Consider the following 15,055-nt stretch of genomic DNA (forward strand, 5'->3'; position numbering starts at 1 on the left):
TCTCTCATTCCTTAATACAATGCATTAAACACCTAATGCCGTTCTGGAGAAGAAAGTTTTTTTTTTATCTGCAAACGATAAGATTTCTACCTAGTCGATTATTTAAAAAAATATATTTTTAAAGAAACTCGCGGCTTCTGTTGTAAGCTGTAAATCAACGACATAAGATCACCTTTCTCTTTTATATGTATGTACCTCCTTAAACCATATTCTTCCAACCTAAGAAACCCAAAAAATCCCTAAAAGTGGTCTACAAATATTCCAGAGTCATAGTTATAGAGTTTGGTCTTGATAAATATGCGGAGTTAACCCTAGAAAAGAACGGATATGGAAAGTGATTCAGAAAATCAGCAACTCGCCCACGGAGCTATTTGGAATAACCTGGAAACAGGTGAGACATACGGATATTTTGGTGTCGATAATTTTTTTGTTGATTTGGATCTTAAAAACTATATCGGGTGTTAAAAATTGACGCTTTTATTTTACAATATTTAATTTAAGTAAGGCTTACTTATTTTAAAATAAGTAAGCCTTGTCTGGCTTTCATTTAATATAAAGAGTCTCTAATAAAATACCCTCACGAGGATGAAATAATTATGTAACAGGATAATATCAAACTCTCTTTCGAGAGACAAATTTTGCTTTATTTATAAAAGAGTTAATAACTAATAATAGATTTTTATTGATCTTGATATCTATTCAGGCTTTTTCAATATAAAAAATCAGAAGATATATAAAATCTTGAACTTATATAGTTGTTTCAGATATTCTTTAGGATTATTAGAATCTGCTCCAGTAAGAATATAATAAGATGGTTGAAGAAAACTGCTGCGATAGTTGAATAGCCTTATTGACAAGTCTCACCTATAAGGAAAGAAAGCATTCGGCAACCGCTGTAGTTTTCAAACATTTTAACTAATTCACAGGTGAAAAGGGTTCGTTGAAAAATTGTCATATGTTCTCCTAAGCTTTTGGTCATGTAACTTATTATATCTTTTAATAATTCATGACTTCTATATCTGTAGCAATTTTAAGTTAGTATTTTAAAAAGACGCTCTCCATGAAGCTTGATGTATTAAATGATCGGACACATCATTAAAAATGTTTATAAATCTTGCGAAGGTTTGTATTCTTTGTTTGCGATTATTTGATTGCTTTCTTCAGGAAAATTGTATGTTGGTTAAGAATACTTTTTTTACGGAATACACTGCCACAAAAGAGCAGACCCTATGGTACTCAAGTATCACGAGTAGCGCCAGTGCTACGAAGGTATCTTCGATCATTCTTTTTGTAATATACGGGGAAGACGTGGTTTGGGATTTGATTCAACAAAATTGCACTTCTCCATAAAAATGAGTCTCGGTATAGCATCTGCAGATGCACTCGATATTCACGAGTCGCATCTGCCTGCCGAGTAGATCTTGCGCGTATAGCTCTAGATCGGAAGAGCATTTACGGAAGAGAGGTGATAATATTGCTAAAACAGATCCGCCATTTTCTTTCTATGCGCCAAACTGTCCAAACTTTTAGTTATCTCTGGATGGATACGAAGGTTCAGAGTATGTTTGGGTGCCGAGCTTTATATGTGAGACTAATACTCAAGGGATAGATGAATCTGACCCTTGTAAAGCTTTAAAAGCTATTGCGGTGTATACAGCCTTTTAGTGTTAAAGGAAGCCCTAAATTTTTGAAAAGCCATTTAAGCTATTCTCGCTACATAATCATAACAAGTAACATATCAGCAAAGCCGTAAATTGTATTAGAAATCTCCAGAAGTCAAGAAGGTCATTGATATATAACTGGAGGAGGATAAGGAGGACACCAGCGTTAATTAAAATCTCTGCGAAGTATTTCCTCAACGACAACCTGGATGGATCTCAAGGAAGCTACTAAACTAAGCAACGAGAGTTGGTGGTAAACCATAAGAATGCAGTTTGTTTAAGAGGTTTTTATGCCAGATCCCATGCCTTTTAAATATTCAGAGCTATTGCACGGGTTTTAAATTTAAAAGCTCAGTGTGCGCAAACATGCGTGACATAGGTCAACAGATCGGCAGTAGGCCTGTGTTTTCGAAAACCATACTCACGGTCGCTAATGATGTTTGTGGATTCCAGGTGTCAAAATTTGCTGGTTGACAAGCTTCTTCATTACCTTGGCGATTGACCGGACTAAAGCAATCGGACGGTAATTGATGTACACTTTTTTTTTCGATTTTTGCGGGTGGTGCCAGCCCGACCACACACTTTGTTAATACTATTGGCAGTATTCCATCAGGACCGGTGGCCCTGTTAGTCTTCAAGCATTTGAGAATTTTCTCAAGATGTGATGGAAGTCGATTTCTAGCATTGAAGAAGCATCTTTTGACAAAACTCAAGCGGTGGTGTTTTGCCCTGTGGGTTTACGGTAGAGTTTGATGCGAACATCTAAACCGGCAAGTCTATCTTTTCTATTGCGGTAATTGCAATGGATCCATTTATCCTAGTCAATTGTGTAATTTTTGACCTACAAAACCCTTGATCAACTGCTTTTGCTATAGACCAGAATGATCTTGATCTATTTGGGCAATTGAGAAGTCTTATCTTCACTCTCTCATTATATTTTTTGCATGTATCGATAGTCAGTTTGCACGCCTTTCTTAAGGCAACAAAGTTCATATGATTTGTAGAGCTTGGGTCTTGGCGCTATGTGCGATAAGTAGCATTTTTGTTGTTGACTGCCTTGATGCAAGTTTTACTGAATCACGGTTTGCTGTCTGTAGAGCTTTTCAAGGTATTCCAAATATAAGCCTCCATGTAACCTCTGAAATCTCTGGCCAAACCACCTCGGAAATCTCGCTCGCACACGCTGAAGAATTATTGGTCCTGAATCATTTCGAGATACGAAGAGAAGAACTATTTTAAATGTCTCCAGTTGGCTGATCTATAATGCCAAACTCTACGCGACATGAGTGGATCCTGAGTTTTTATTTCTAGTTCACAGGCGGATATTCATTTGTGACCTGATGTTTCTAGTGGTCCGTGTACGGTAATATTGTACGACCCAGGATCCGTCGCAATAAACAGTCTAATAGGGTTTCTAATTGGCTCCCGTATAAGCTGTGTTAGGCCGTCAGAGGACTTTGCGATTGTAGATCAATCGCATTGTAAAGGTTAAAGTCTTGCGCAATAACAATTTCTACACTTAGATTAACGTATTAAATTATATCTGATACGAAACACTGCAAAAACTGCAGCAACTGGTATCAAAATATCTTAGCTTTTATCTCAGATGAACATATTATGGAGTATTTAAAATTCATAATCCAAAATACAGATACCAGAGGGCATAATGGGCGCTTTCTAAGGCGACATAAAAATCATCACGAACTCGGCGCCTAAGTAAGAGGCAATAGCCCCTTATCGCAAAATCTTATATATAGGACTCTCGCGTATTAGTCCGCGCCCACGTCGAAACCTTTATGCAACGAGCCTCGCTAATGATCTTAAGAGTTATGCACATTTACGGAATATTCAGACGAGAAAAACGATATAGGTACTATGAGAGAGGCGTTTGTTACACGGTTTTGTGCCATTATTTTTGTGAAAATAATTAATTCTTAAGGGGAGTTCTAAGGATCCTTGTCGAGTATTTAATTGTTTGTGAGCCGTAAGACTATTTTTAGTGCCCATGAATAATATTAAAATAATCGAAAATTAAGAATTGTTCATCACTAGTTTTTAAAGGATCCTTTTTTAACACAAAAACGTCAATATTGGACGCTTGGCTTTATTGTCCTTATCAATAGTATTGACGGTAATTATGTCAAAGAAGATATTTTAGCATTAAAATAAATTCAAAAAGTTTATAATTCTTTTAATAATTCGTTTGCATTTTCAGTTGTTTATTATTCTATCATTTATTTTTTTAAATAGAGATATGCGATAGTTTTTTTAAGTTTTACTTACTTATCTTCTCTATTTATTTTAAGTTTTTACTGAACCCCAAATGTTAACTCTCAGTCAATCATCTGAAGGGACCCGTTCCTTATTTGTTGTTGTTTTACAGAAATTCAGACTCAAAATCTTATAATGACTATAAAACATATTTTTGATTCTTCTTTTTTCCAAAATTTAACGTCTATAATGTGATATTGTTATATGTATGTATATAAAAAATAATAATATATAATATTATAAAATATAATAATTCTAACCAAATTGTACATATTTATTGATTTCTTTGCTAGTGACACTATTTTCGCCTTATATTGGGTTATATTTAAGTATGTACAATAAACTGCCGGGTCATTCTTTAAATAATTTTAAGACAAATGTTCTAATAAGCACGCGTCAACTTAAACCAACGTTTTTGATTAGAAAAATGCACTCCACCAATGTTTGTAAATTTTTTCTTGCTCTCATTGGAAAACGTAATCAAAAACACAGCTATTTTAATTTATTGTGTATATTGCTTAGTTTTCGAGAAAAAATATTTCATGCATATAAAATTATATCCTGTTGGCCACACAAAAATGTGAAAAAAATTAATAAAAAGCTTTTTTGGAAATATTTTTCTTATTCAAATTAATTAAAAACAATAAGTAAGCACTAAAGTAAAATGTCTTTTTATCCTGTGCTATCTATAACCAGTTTCTACTCGCAATTTTCATCATTGTATAGTGCATCCGTAAAGTAGCGGATAAATTCGATTAAACTGAATTGGACCGTTTCTGAAAAAAATGCCTGAACCCGTCGATTTTAATATTTGGTTTAGGGTTTTTCTACGTGGAAATTTAATATACAGGGTGACTCAAAAAAAAAAGATATGACGCCATCATTATGTTTTTTAAATGGATACCACAATTTTTTAAAGTAGAATCTGAAAGAACGCATTGTTTTACAAAGGATATGATATAAATGAATAGTGGTTACATGAGCAATTTTAAACGAAAATTGATGATAAAATGTAAAATAAAGAAAAACCTATCTAAATTAAATGTTGGTATTTTGGTTTTTTAGTTGTTGTTGTCAGTGTCAAAAAGTGAATGTATGTATTATGGTGCAACTATTTTAAGTATTTGTACATTTGCAAGTGGATACTTTTATTCTTCTTTATTACCTACTGTTATTGTATGAAATATGAGAAAATTAACCGAACTTGAAAGAATTGAAATCTTGTGCTTGATTGGTTTCGGAGATATGTCGCGTACTCAAAAGGAGGTGGGTCAGTTATTTAATGCAACTCATCCTGATCGGTCGCCTATTAGCCAAGGCATGGTAAGCAGAGTTACAACAAAGTTTCATGAATTCGAGCATGTTCAAGATCCTCAAAAAGCTGGTCAGGGTTCAATAACTGAAGAAAATGAGCTTAGCGTTCTGTTAACGGTCCCAAGATAATCCTAAAGCCACAATCACAGGCACGGCTTCTAATGTTAATTTATCGCGATCTACGGTGCATAAAGTATTGAAAAAAGCAAAGTTCGACCCTTATAAAATATTCCTAGTTTAAGAGCTACAGACAGAATTGTCGATACTGGGCGACCGAAAATCCTCACACCGAATGTCATATACAACACCCTCAAAAAGTGTATGTGTGGTGCGGTGTAGTGAACAGAAGAGTTTACCTTACTTTTTTGATGACACGCCCACTGGTGAGAGGTAAAGTCCAGTACAACAATATATTAGAATGGTCACCCGTCAAAACACCAGCATTCCACCTGCCAAACAATGTCATCCACCTTCTATTTACATTGTTTGACAAGTAAAATGCTGGTGTTTTGACGAGTGACCATTCTAATATATCGTTACACTGGACTTTATTTGGACTTTCTTCAAAATAATCTTATCCCCGCTCGATAACTTTGTATCCGGATTTGGAAGAACCCAACATGCACCAACGTGATCTTTTTTTCAGCAAGATGGAGCTTCGCCACACTATGATTTACCCGTTCGCAATTATCTAGATGAAGTTTTTCCAAGTCGTTATAAAGGTAGACGAGGGTTCATTGAATGGCCACCCAGATTGCCAGATTTAACTCCCCTCGATTTTATGGAGATACTTAAAAAGTAAAGTGTATGTCACTAAACCAGCGAGCTTAGAAGATTTAATAGAACAAATACGCCCGGAAATTAGAAATATTTACCAGATATAATTAACAACGTTCAAAAAGAATTTTTAAGTCACCTTGGTTATTGTCAGGTTAACGGTGCTCAATTTGAACATTTAATTTAGATAGGTATTTCTTTAATTTTACATTTTATCATCATTTTTCGTTCAAAATTGTTTATATAACCACTATTTATTTGTACCATATCCTTTGTAGAACAATGCGGTTAGCCTTGATGCCCATCTAGCTGTCACTTCTTGCTATATGCCCTACTTATTGCCATTTAAGTTCAGCTATTTTTGCCACTACATCACCACATACATTGCCAATACATTTACCACTACCTTTGCTCTTCTTGTTAATTTATTATTTTGTCTTTTAGACTGAGGCTTAACATCTCTTTTTCTACGGATCTCTGACAAACTTTGAGTTGTTCAGCAGTTCTTTATGTGATAGTGATAGTTTGCTGTCCGTAAGTTGCCACTGGTAGTATATACCTTTCTCTTCAAGTTTATTGGTTTATCTTTAATTTTAAGTATATATCCCATCTTCCCAAATGCAGCCCACATTAGTGCAAGTGTGTTCTTCTTTTAATTTCTGCTGTATGATTTTTCTTTCTTATTCTGATCTTTTGTCCCATATATATGTACTAGCTGTCTTTTAACTCTTCAATTTCGACAATACTCATAACTTTTTTTTCATAGCACTTTTCCAGTCCGATTTGACACATTCCTTAATTTTTGCAACATAGTTTGAAGCAGATCTATATCGTTAGTAATGAGTACAATATATCAGCAAAACGGAGGTGGTTGACGTAACCCCCGTCGATTCTAATTCCAAAATGTTCCCATGGTAGCTTTAAAGATGTACTCCAAGTCCAAGGTAAATAATTTGGGAAATATAGCATCTCCTTGTCTTACCCCTCTGTGGGCTTTGACTTATCTGTTATTAAATCTTTATCGATTTTTCATGCAAAGTGAATAAAAGTGTGTGGAGAGTCTATTCATTGCTGTTTTGAGAGCCTATTTGCCAATACTGTTATTGTTAATGTGATAGCGGTGCTGACTGAATGGGATAATGGATAGTGGAATAAGTTAGTTGATATGGTGAATGTGCGATGTGATTTGGCTCGGTCATGCTAACATATTCAGAAATAGTCTGGATTTTAACCCTACGTTTTGTGTTTACATGTCTCGGCAGAGGGCAAGCGACGACACCAAAGAAAACGCAAAGTAGTGATTATCACCTTCTACCGTTGCTTATTTGCTCTTATTTTATAACTCTTAAGCGATTTTTTTCCACAGAGTGCAATATTTTTTTATCAATTTTACAACGGTTATCTTTTATAGAAATTGAAGTGGATGTTTCAGGGCGATGATTCTCAATATTGATGAAAGATTCATCATCGAGAGTTGCACTAAGCTCCAACGAATTAGTAGTTTGTTTGGGCATGATTACATTCTTTTCTCTGTACAAAATCTCTTGAAAACTTGTCCCTGATAATTTTATGTCAAACGCCTTCTGATAGGCGATAAAGGCCAAATGTAACTGGATATTATATTCTGTGGTCTTCTCAATGAAAGCTTGAGTGTGTAGGTGATCCGCTGTACTGTGTCCTTTTCTGAATCCCTCCTGTTCGTTTGATTGGTCCCATTTCTCTTTAGAAGTTCATAAAATTAAGTGTTGTTAACTCAGGTGAGCGAGAGGGCCAGTTGTGGGCCTGCTCTCCCAATAAATGCAATAATAATTTGCATTAAAAAATGACCGCGTCACCCGTTGTGCATGTAACATCTATACGAAACCTTTCCATTGCTGAAAGTTCCACTAAAACTAATTCTAAACACCTTTGAAATTCTTTTCCAATAAGTCTAGGTTGGAAAAAATGTGGCCCAATAAGATAGTCACTGATAATTCTAACATATTGAAAGAAAACCGTTCTTTAAAATTATTTTTTATTAAGGCGTGTGTGTTGGGTGGGTTTGAGTTGGGATAATTGAATTTCGAGAAAAACAATCTTCATTTGTAAACAATATTTGACTGGGTGAACCTGAATTTCTTCTTATTTTACTTCGTAACCAGTCAGAAAGAGCTAGTATTAAAGACAACTCTATAGGCAATAGAGCTTGTACGCGTTCTACATAATAGGGATATAGCTGCTATTCTATCAAAATTGTCAATATTCAATTATTCAGATATTTACTGAGTGCTAGTATTGGGGCTTGCTTCAACTTCATTTAAAGAAACTTTTTTAATTTGAACTGTACGTACAGCCTCTCGATGATTACCCTTGATCTTTTAAAGCTGTTTATTTCAGAAAGTCGAGCATTGAAACGTACAAAAGTCCTTCCATTAGGTATTACTCGTTGATGAAATCTTTCTCCATATACGTCTAAAGATATGCAATTAAATGCATTATTTTTTTTCCCAAAAACGAAAAATCAAAAGAGAAGAAACTAAATAAAAAAAAATAAAAAATAGCCATGTAGATTGTAGGTACAGCTAAGGGCGCCGCTAAACTTGAAAAAATGTAATTAAACTAGTACTAAATTAACTCCTTTGTAGGATAAATTATTCCGCTAAATTACAATAAGATTGGATAAAGGATATTTAAGATATTCAAGAAAAAAACTTTTTTTTGTAATTTTAAGTTTAACCCTGCATGTCGTAATTAACGCCGTTGCAGCCACTTTTATTTGAACTTTATGTTTCAAAATTTATTTAATTAATACCCTATTTAATATGTATTACATATTTAATTAATACCCTGTACACTAACCTCATAAATTTTAGTCTAAATAATAACTATGCAAACAGGTATATTCTAGGAAATTCTAAAATTGGCTTTGGGGACATGGATGAATAGTCAGGGATATATAAAGTTTTTAGTGCTTGAAGTAAAGTGATAAAATTTAATATATACAGTGCATCCGTAAGGTAGCAAGGTATAAATTCAATAAAAATTAAATGGACTGTTTCTGAAAAAAAATTTTGAACCCGTTGATTTTAATATTTGGTTTAGGGTTTTTCTACGTGGAAATTAAATATATAGGATGACTCAAAAAAAGATATAACGTCATCATATGTTTTTTAATAGGAAACCACCATTTTTTAAACCAGAATCAGAAAGAACGCATTTTTTTCTAAGGTTATGGTACAAATGAATAGTGGTTACATGAGCAATTTTGAACGAAAAAATGATGATAAGATGTAAGATTAAAGAAATACTTATCTAAATTAAATATTCGAATCCAATCCACCGTTACCAATCTGATAATAACCAAGGCGATTTAAAAATTATTTTTGAACCTTGTCAATGTCATCTGGAGTAATATTTCTAACTTCCTAGCGTATTTGTTCTTTTAAATTTTCTAAACTCGCTAGTTTAGTGACATACACTACTGTTTCCTCATAAAAACTAAGCGAGAGAAGTTAAATCTGGCGATCTGGGTTGCCATTCAGTGAACCCTCGTCTACCTATCCAACGATTTGGAAAAACTTCATCTAGATAATTGCGAACGGGTAAAGCATAGTGTGGCGGGGTGCATGTCATTCTTCCAGATCTGGATACAAAATTATCAGAGCGAGGATAAGATCATTTTGAAGAAAGTTTAAATACCTCTTACCAGTTAGAGTGTCATCAAAAAAGTAAGGTCCCAAAACTCTTTCTTCCACTATACCGCACTACACGTTGACTTTTTGAGGGTGTTGTGTATGACATTCTGTGAACCAATGAGGGTTCTTGGTAGCCTAATATCGACAATTCTGTCTGTTTACATGGCCGTTTAGAGTAAACGTTTCTTCGTCAGAAATTATTATCCGTTTTACAAACTTATTGTTATCATTACAAAATTTTGCACTGTTTGGAAATAACCCAACAACACCCTTTTCTGTCGTCGAGGTGTATTTATTTTTATTTGGTTTATGTTTATAATTTTAAGGACATCATCGATCCCTAGAAGGTTCCCACAGGTCAGAAAATAATCAATTTGAAGTGGTTACTTTTAAACGTTTCAAACTGTTAAAGAAAACAAATATAACCCATAAATTGCCATGAAACTATCAGGTTCTTAGGCCTTAAGCCCTTTTTCACATCCCTTATTGATGAAAGATTCACTTATTAAACATTTTTTACACCCACTAAGTAACACAAGCTGGTAAAAAGTCACACGGTCAAAGTTGAGTTATACAATCGATCTCCGTTGTTGTAGAAGTCAGGTTGGGTCACTGTCCCCGAGAAGTAGTGTGGGTCGAGTCGTGAGTAGTAGTCGCGATCGAAGTGAGAAGTTGCTCACGAGTTAGCCCTATTCCCTTTACTCTTTAAACCCTAACATTGGGTCTTTCTCTCTTCAGACTCTTGATGGCCAAATACTGGTCCAAGAGTTGCAGTATACATTCGAGTTGAGTTACTGTTATACAGTCAAGTTGAGGCACTGTCGTAAAGAAGTGGTGTGTGAGTCGAGTCGTGAGTCGTAGTTGTGATCGGAGGGAGAAGTTGCTCACGGAAGTTTTCCCTATGATCCCTATTACACTTAATACCCAAGACGGGTTTTTCTCTTTCTCTCTCTCTCTCTCTCTCTCTTTACATTTTTAGTGACCTCCGTCACGTAGGTCCGTAAGCACCCCTTACTAAAGTACTCTAAACCCAGTTAAAACTACCTATATTATTGTCGCTAGTTATGAGTTCGGTCGTCGTGTGTTGATACAATAGGTTAAAGTAATTAACCCATTGTAATTAAAGTATAAGCACCATTGTTAGTAGTGTAGTTAGTAAGAAGTATATGAAGTTACCTGCTAAGAAGCAAAGTGAGTTTAAATAAAGTCAACTTAAGTATATAGAAAGACAGCAAAGACAATTCATAATTTACAACTGCTTTAATGAATAACTGTTCCATTTTCCTGTCTTCAAATCTAATAAATGAGCATATTTTGTATTGTAAAAGTTTTGTTTTATTTATTAAATTAATTGGTTCAGCGCCATATAAGCTGTGGTCCTTCGATAAATAAACAAAATAAATAAGTACAGTCCACTAGTACTCTCCAGTGGCACAATTAAACAATTGTGTCCCCCTCTATTTGGGGAAGAAGCCGCATGCAGCCGTTTTCCCCCGAATAGCTGCATTTGCTCACAAAATTCATTTTAGCGATCAAAATCATCTTCCGATAGCTCTTGAAGTAAGAATATTTTATAAGAGTGAAACTTTGCATTTTTCAATACTTTATGCACAGTAGATCGCGATAAATTAACATTAGAAGCTGTGCCTGTGATTATGGCTTTGGTATTATCTTGGACCGTTAGCAGAACGTTAAGTTCATCTTCAGTTATTAAAACCCGACCAGCTTTTTGAGTATCCCGAACATTCCCGAATTTTAACTCCGCTTACCATGCTTTGCATTAAACAACTGAACCACCTCCTTTTGAGTACGCGACATATCTCCAAAACCAATCATGTACAAGATTTCGATTCTTTCACGTTGGGTTAATTTTCTCATATGTCATACAATAACAGTAGGTAATAAAGTGTAGTTAATAGTAAAACGAAGGATGACACTGCTTTCGCCTCTCAAAAAGAATAAACACCACTTGCAAATGTAAAAATACTTCAAATAGATGCACAATAATACATTCACTTTTCGGCACTGACAACAAGAACGACAACAACAACTATAAAACCAAAATACCAGCATTTAATTTAGATATGTTTTTCTTTAATTTTACATTTTATCATATTTTTTCGTTCAAAATTGCTTATGTAACCAATATTCATTTATACCATATCCTTTGTAAAAAAATGCGCACTTTCTGATTTTGCATTAAAAATGGTGGTTTCCATTTAAAAAACATATTGATGACGTCACGTCATTACATACAGAGGTGGCCACATCACGCGACTTTATTGTTTATGCCGTATTGAAACGCAGTAATTTTTGTGATTTTTTCGTCATTTTAATTTGTGAAAAGTGTTGCATCTGTTTGTTTAAATGACACAGATGCTATGAAATTTAAAGTTTGATTTAAACAACAGTTTTTCTCATTATAATACATTGTTAAACTTATCAGCTGTGCATTTTCTAAAGAAACCAGGTAGTCAGTGTTGCCACATAAATCTATTAGTCTTGTGATCTGTGAGTTCTAATATTGAACTTGTATATACTGTGCTATAAGGCAGTGCTTTTAGTCATTTCCATAAGGGTTAAGGTTATACTGTCTTACCTGATCTACAATGGGTGAGGGTGGTTCAGATGACCGAATGGGCAAGGATATTCAGCTTATCTGTGAATTATGTAAAAACAATTGCTATTTTAAGGAAGAGAAAAATGTCTTGTTTGGTTTCAAATGCCGAAGGTGTAGAAAGGCTATTTGTAAATCTTGCAGTGGTCTTTCTTCAAGTGAGGTTAGATGTATTTTATTGCAAAAACCTGTATTACTTGCTTGGTGCAAATGCTGTATATCTACTTATGCAAAGATTAACACCTACAATATTGATGTGATATCAACTGATGACATTATGACGGGAATTAAAGAAATGATCCAAGGTCTTTTTGATGTTATGGAGTCCAAAATTAAGACCAAGCTTGAATCAGTTACAAAAAATATTTATGATACAAACAAAGGGCTAGTCAATGTTATGTTGAACAAAATTGACAGCAATACTTTCAAGCTTGGTAACTCTGCTCCTTCAACCAGCACCAGTGATTTGAACTCAAAGTTCTTAAACATCAACATGTCAAGATTCCAATCAAATGGTTTAAAATTACCAGCCCCAGCTCACAACAATAAACCAAAGAGTCTCTATAATACCAATTCTAGAACTCAGGATAAAGAGCCATTAGTGTCAAAAAAGGCTTTGGAGACAGCGGTCAGTCTCGCCATTACACAAACCAACTTGGGATCTTCTCTAACCAGTTTGGGGTCTTCTAAAATCAGTCCTGAGTTATCACAATCTAGCCCAGGAACATCATCTTTGGAGCCTAACAATAAAACTGCCTCCAAGCCAGCTGTTTCAAGAGGCACAGGGAAAAACCTACATTTATCTGGAGTACCAGTGACTCAAAGGAAATGGTTATATGTTGGAAGGGTGTCCGGTACAATTGTCACATCTGATGGCTTCCAAGAGGTCTGTGAGGGTACCATTGTTGACTTTGTCAAAAATCAGACGAAGATAGATGACAACAAGGACGTAGTTGTATATCAGCTATCTTCTCGTAATGGCATAAAATCATTTAAAGTTGGTGTAAGTGACAAATATTATGACATAATTTGTGATCAATCTTTTTGGCCAGATGGAATTGTATTTCGTCCATTTGAATATAAACCCAGAAATTCCAATGTAAATTTTCAAATACCAAATGTACACATACAAGGCAATTAATAGCTCTTAATGAGATGACAGTTTATTATCAGAATGTAAATGGCTTAAGAACAAAGAAGTTGGTTGAAGTTTGCAAAAATGCTTCAACTTCAGTATATGGCGTGATGATGTTGAGTGAAACTTCATTGAACAGCAACTTCTTGTACAGTGAACTGGGTCTGCATAGCTTTACTATTTATAGACAGGACAGATGTCTTGAACATGAATGGTGGAGTACTTATTGCTGTTCGCTCGTCTCTAGAGTCTGAATTGCTGCCTGTGGCTCATGAAGAATCTGAAGCCATCTGGGTTTCCGTTATTTTTGGTAAAGTGAGACGAATTTTTTGTTGCTTTTACACACCTCCCAATTCTAAACCCGAAGTCTACCAACGTTTTTATGAGACAACCGAGAGGGTGGCCGAAGACTATGGTGACAGCTCAATTTTGATTGCCGGTGATTTTAATCTACCAAAATTGACTTGGTGTAATGACTCTCTTGGAATGTTTAGTAGTGATGTTGTGGGGCCTGCAAAATCTTTACTAGAAACAATGCCATACCTTAACATGTATGAGATCAATAACATTCAAAATGCAAATGGGGTATATTTAGATCTAGTTTTTAGTAACAATAGTAATGATACCCTATCATGCTCAAATGATCTTTTAGTTAAATGTGATCGACATCATCCTGCATTGGTGATTTTTATAAAGTTAAACAATTTTGAATCTCTTGATTATTGTGAAGAAATACACGACTTCAAGAATGCAGATTACGCAGGTCTTAACAGCTACCTTCTTGATGCGGATTGGGATAGTTTATTCTCATCTGATGTTAACGCTAATGTGGACTGTTTGTATAATGCATTGGGCAACGCTCTCACCTATTTTGTACCTATCATAAAAATTAACAATAAAGCTAATTTCCAATATGGTTCAGCGCAGAATTAAAATCAAATGTCTTGCAGAAAAGATTGGCACATGCAAAGTATAAACAGTCTAAGGCCGTTGAAGACTATGAAATGTTCAGTAATCTTAGAGCAATCTGTAAAAATCAGGCCGATCAGTGCTACTCAAACTATATTGAGCAAACTCAATCTTCTATTTCCGGTGACCCTAAATATTTCTGGAAATATATAAGAGATAAGACACAAAATAACAGTATTCCATCTACTGTGAAATATTTAGATGCAGTGGGTGAAAATGGCCATGAAATAGCATCTTTATTTGCACAATATTTTTCTTCAGTCTACTCTCCTGATGAATTTGAGTTTCAGGAATTTACGCAGCCTGATATTGCATGTTCTTTTGATATTAATAAAGTGCATGTACAAATATCTAAAGTCTTTGAAAAGTTAACCAATGTCAATGTTAATAAAGGCCCTGGGCCTGACTGTATTCCAGCTGTCTTCATAAAACACTGTGCTTTTGTTTTGGCACGTCCACTATGGCTGATTTATAATTTGTCTTTCGAGACAGGTAGATTTCCAACCTCATGGAAGTTAAATTACTTGACTCCTATATTTAAGAATACAGGTCAGAGGGATGATGTGAAAAACTATCGTCCTGTTTCTCTGGCTTGTCATTTTGCAAAGGTTCTTGAAAGTTTTGTCACAGATTTTTT

This window comes from Anthonomus grandis, chromosome 13 (genome assembly GCF_022605725.1).
Source record: "Anthonomus grandis grandis chromosome 13, icAntGran1.3, whole genome shotgun sequence".
NCBI classification, from domain to species: domain Eukaryota; kingdom Metazoa; phylum Arthropoda; class Insecta; order Coleoptera; family Curculionidae; genus Anthonomus; species Anthonomus grandis.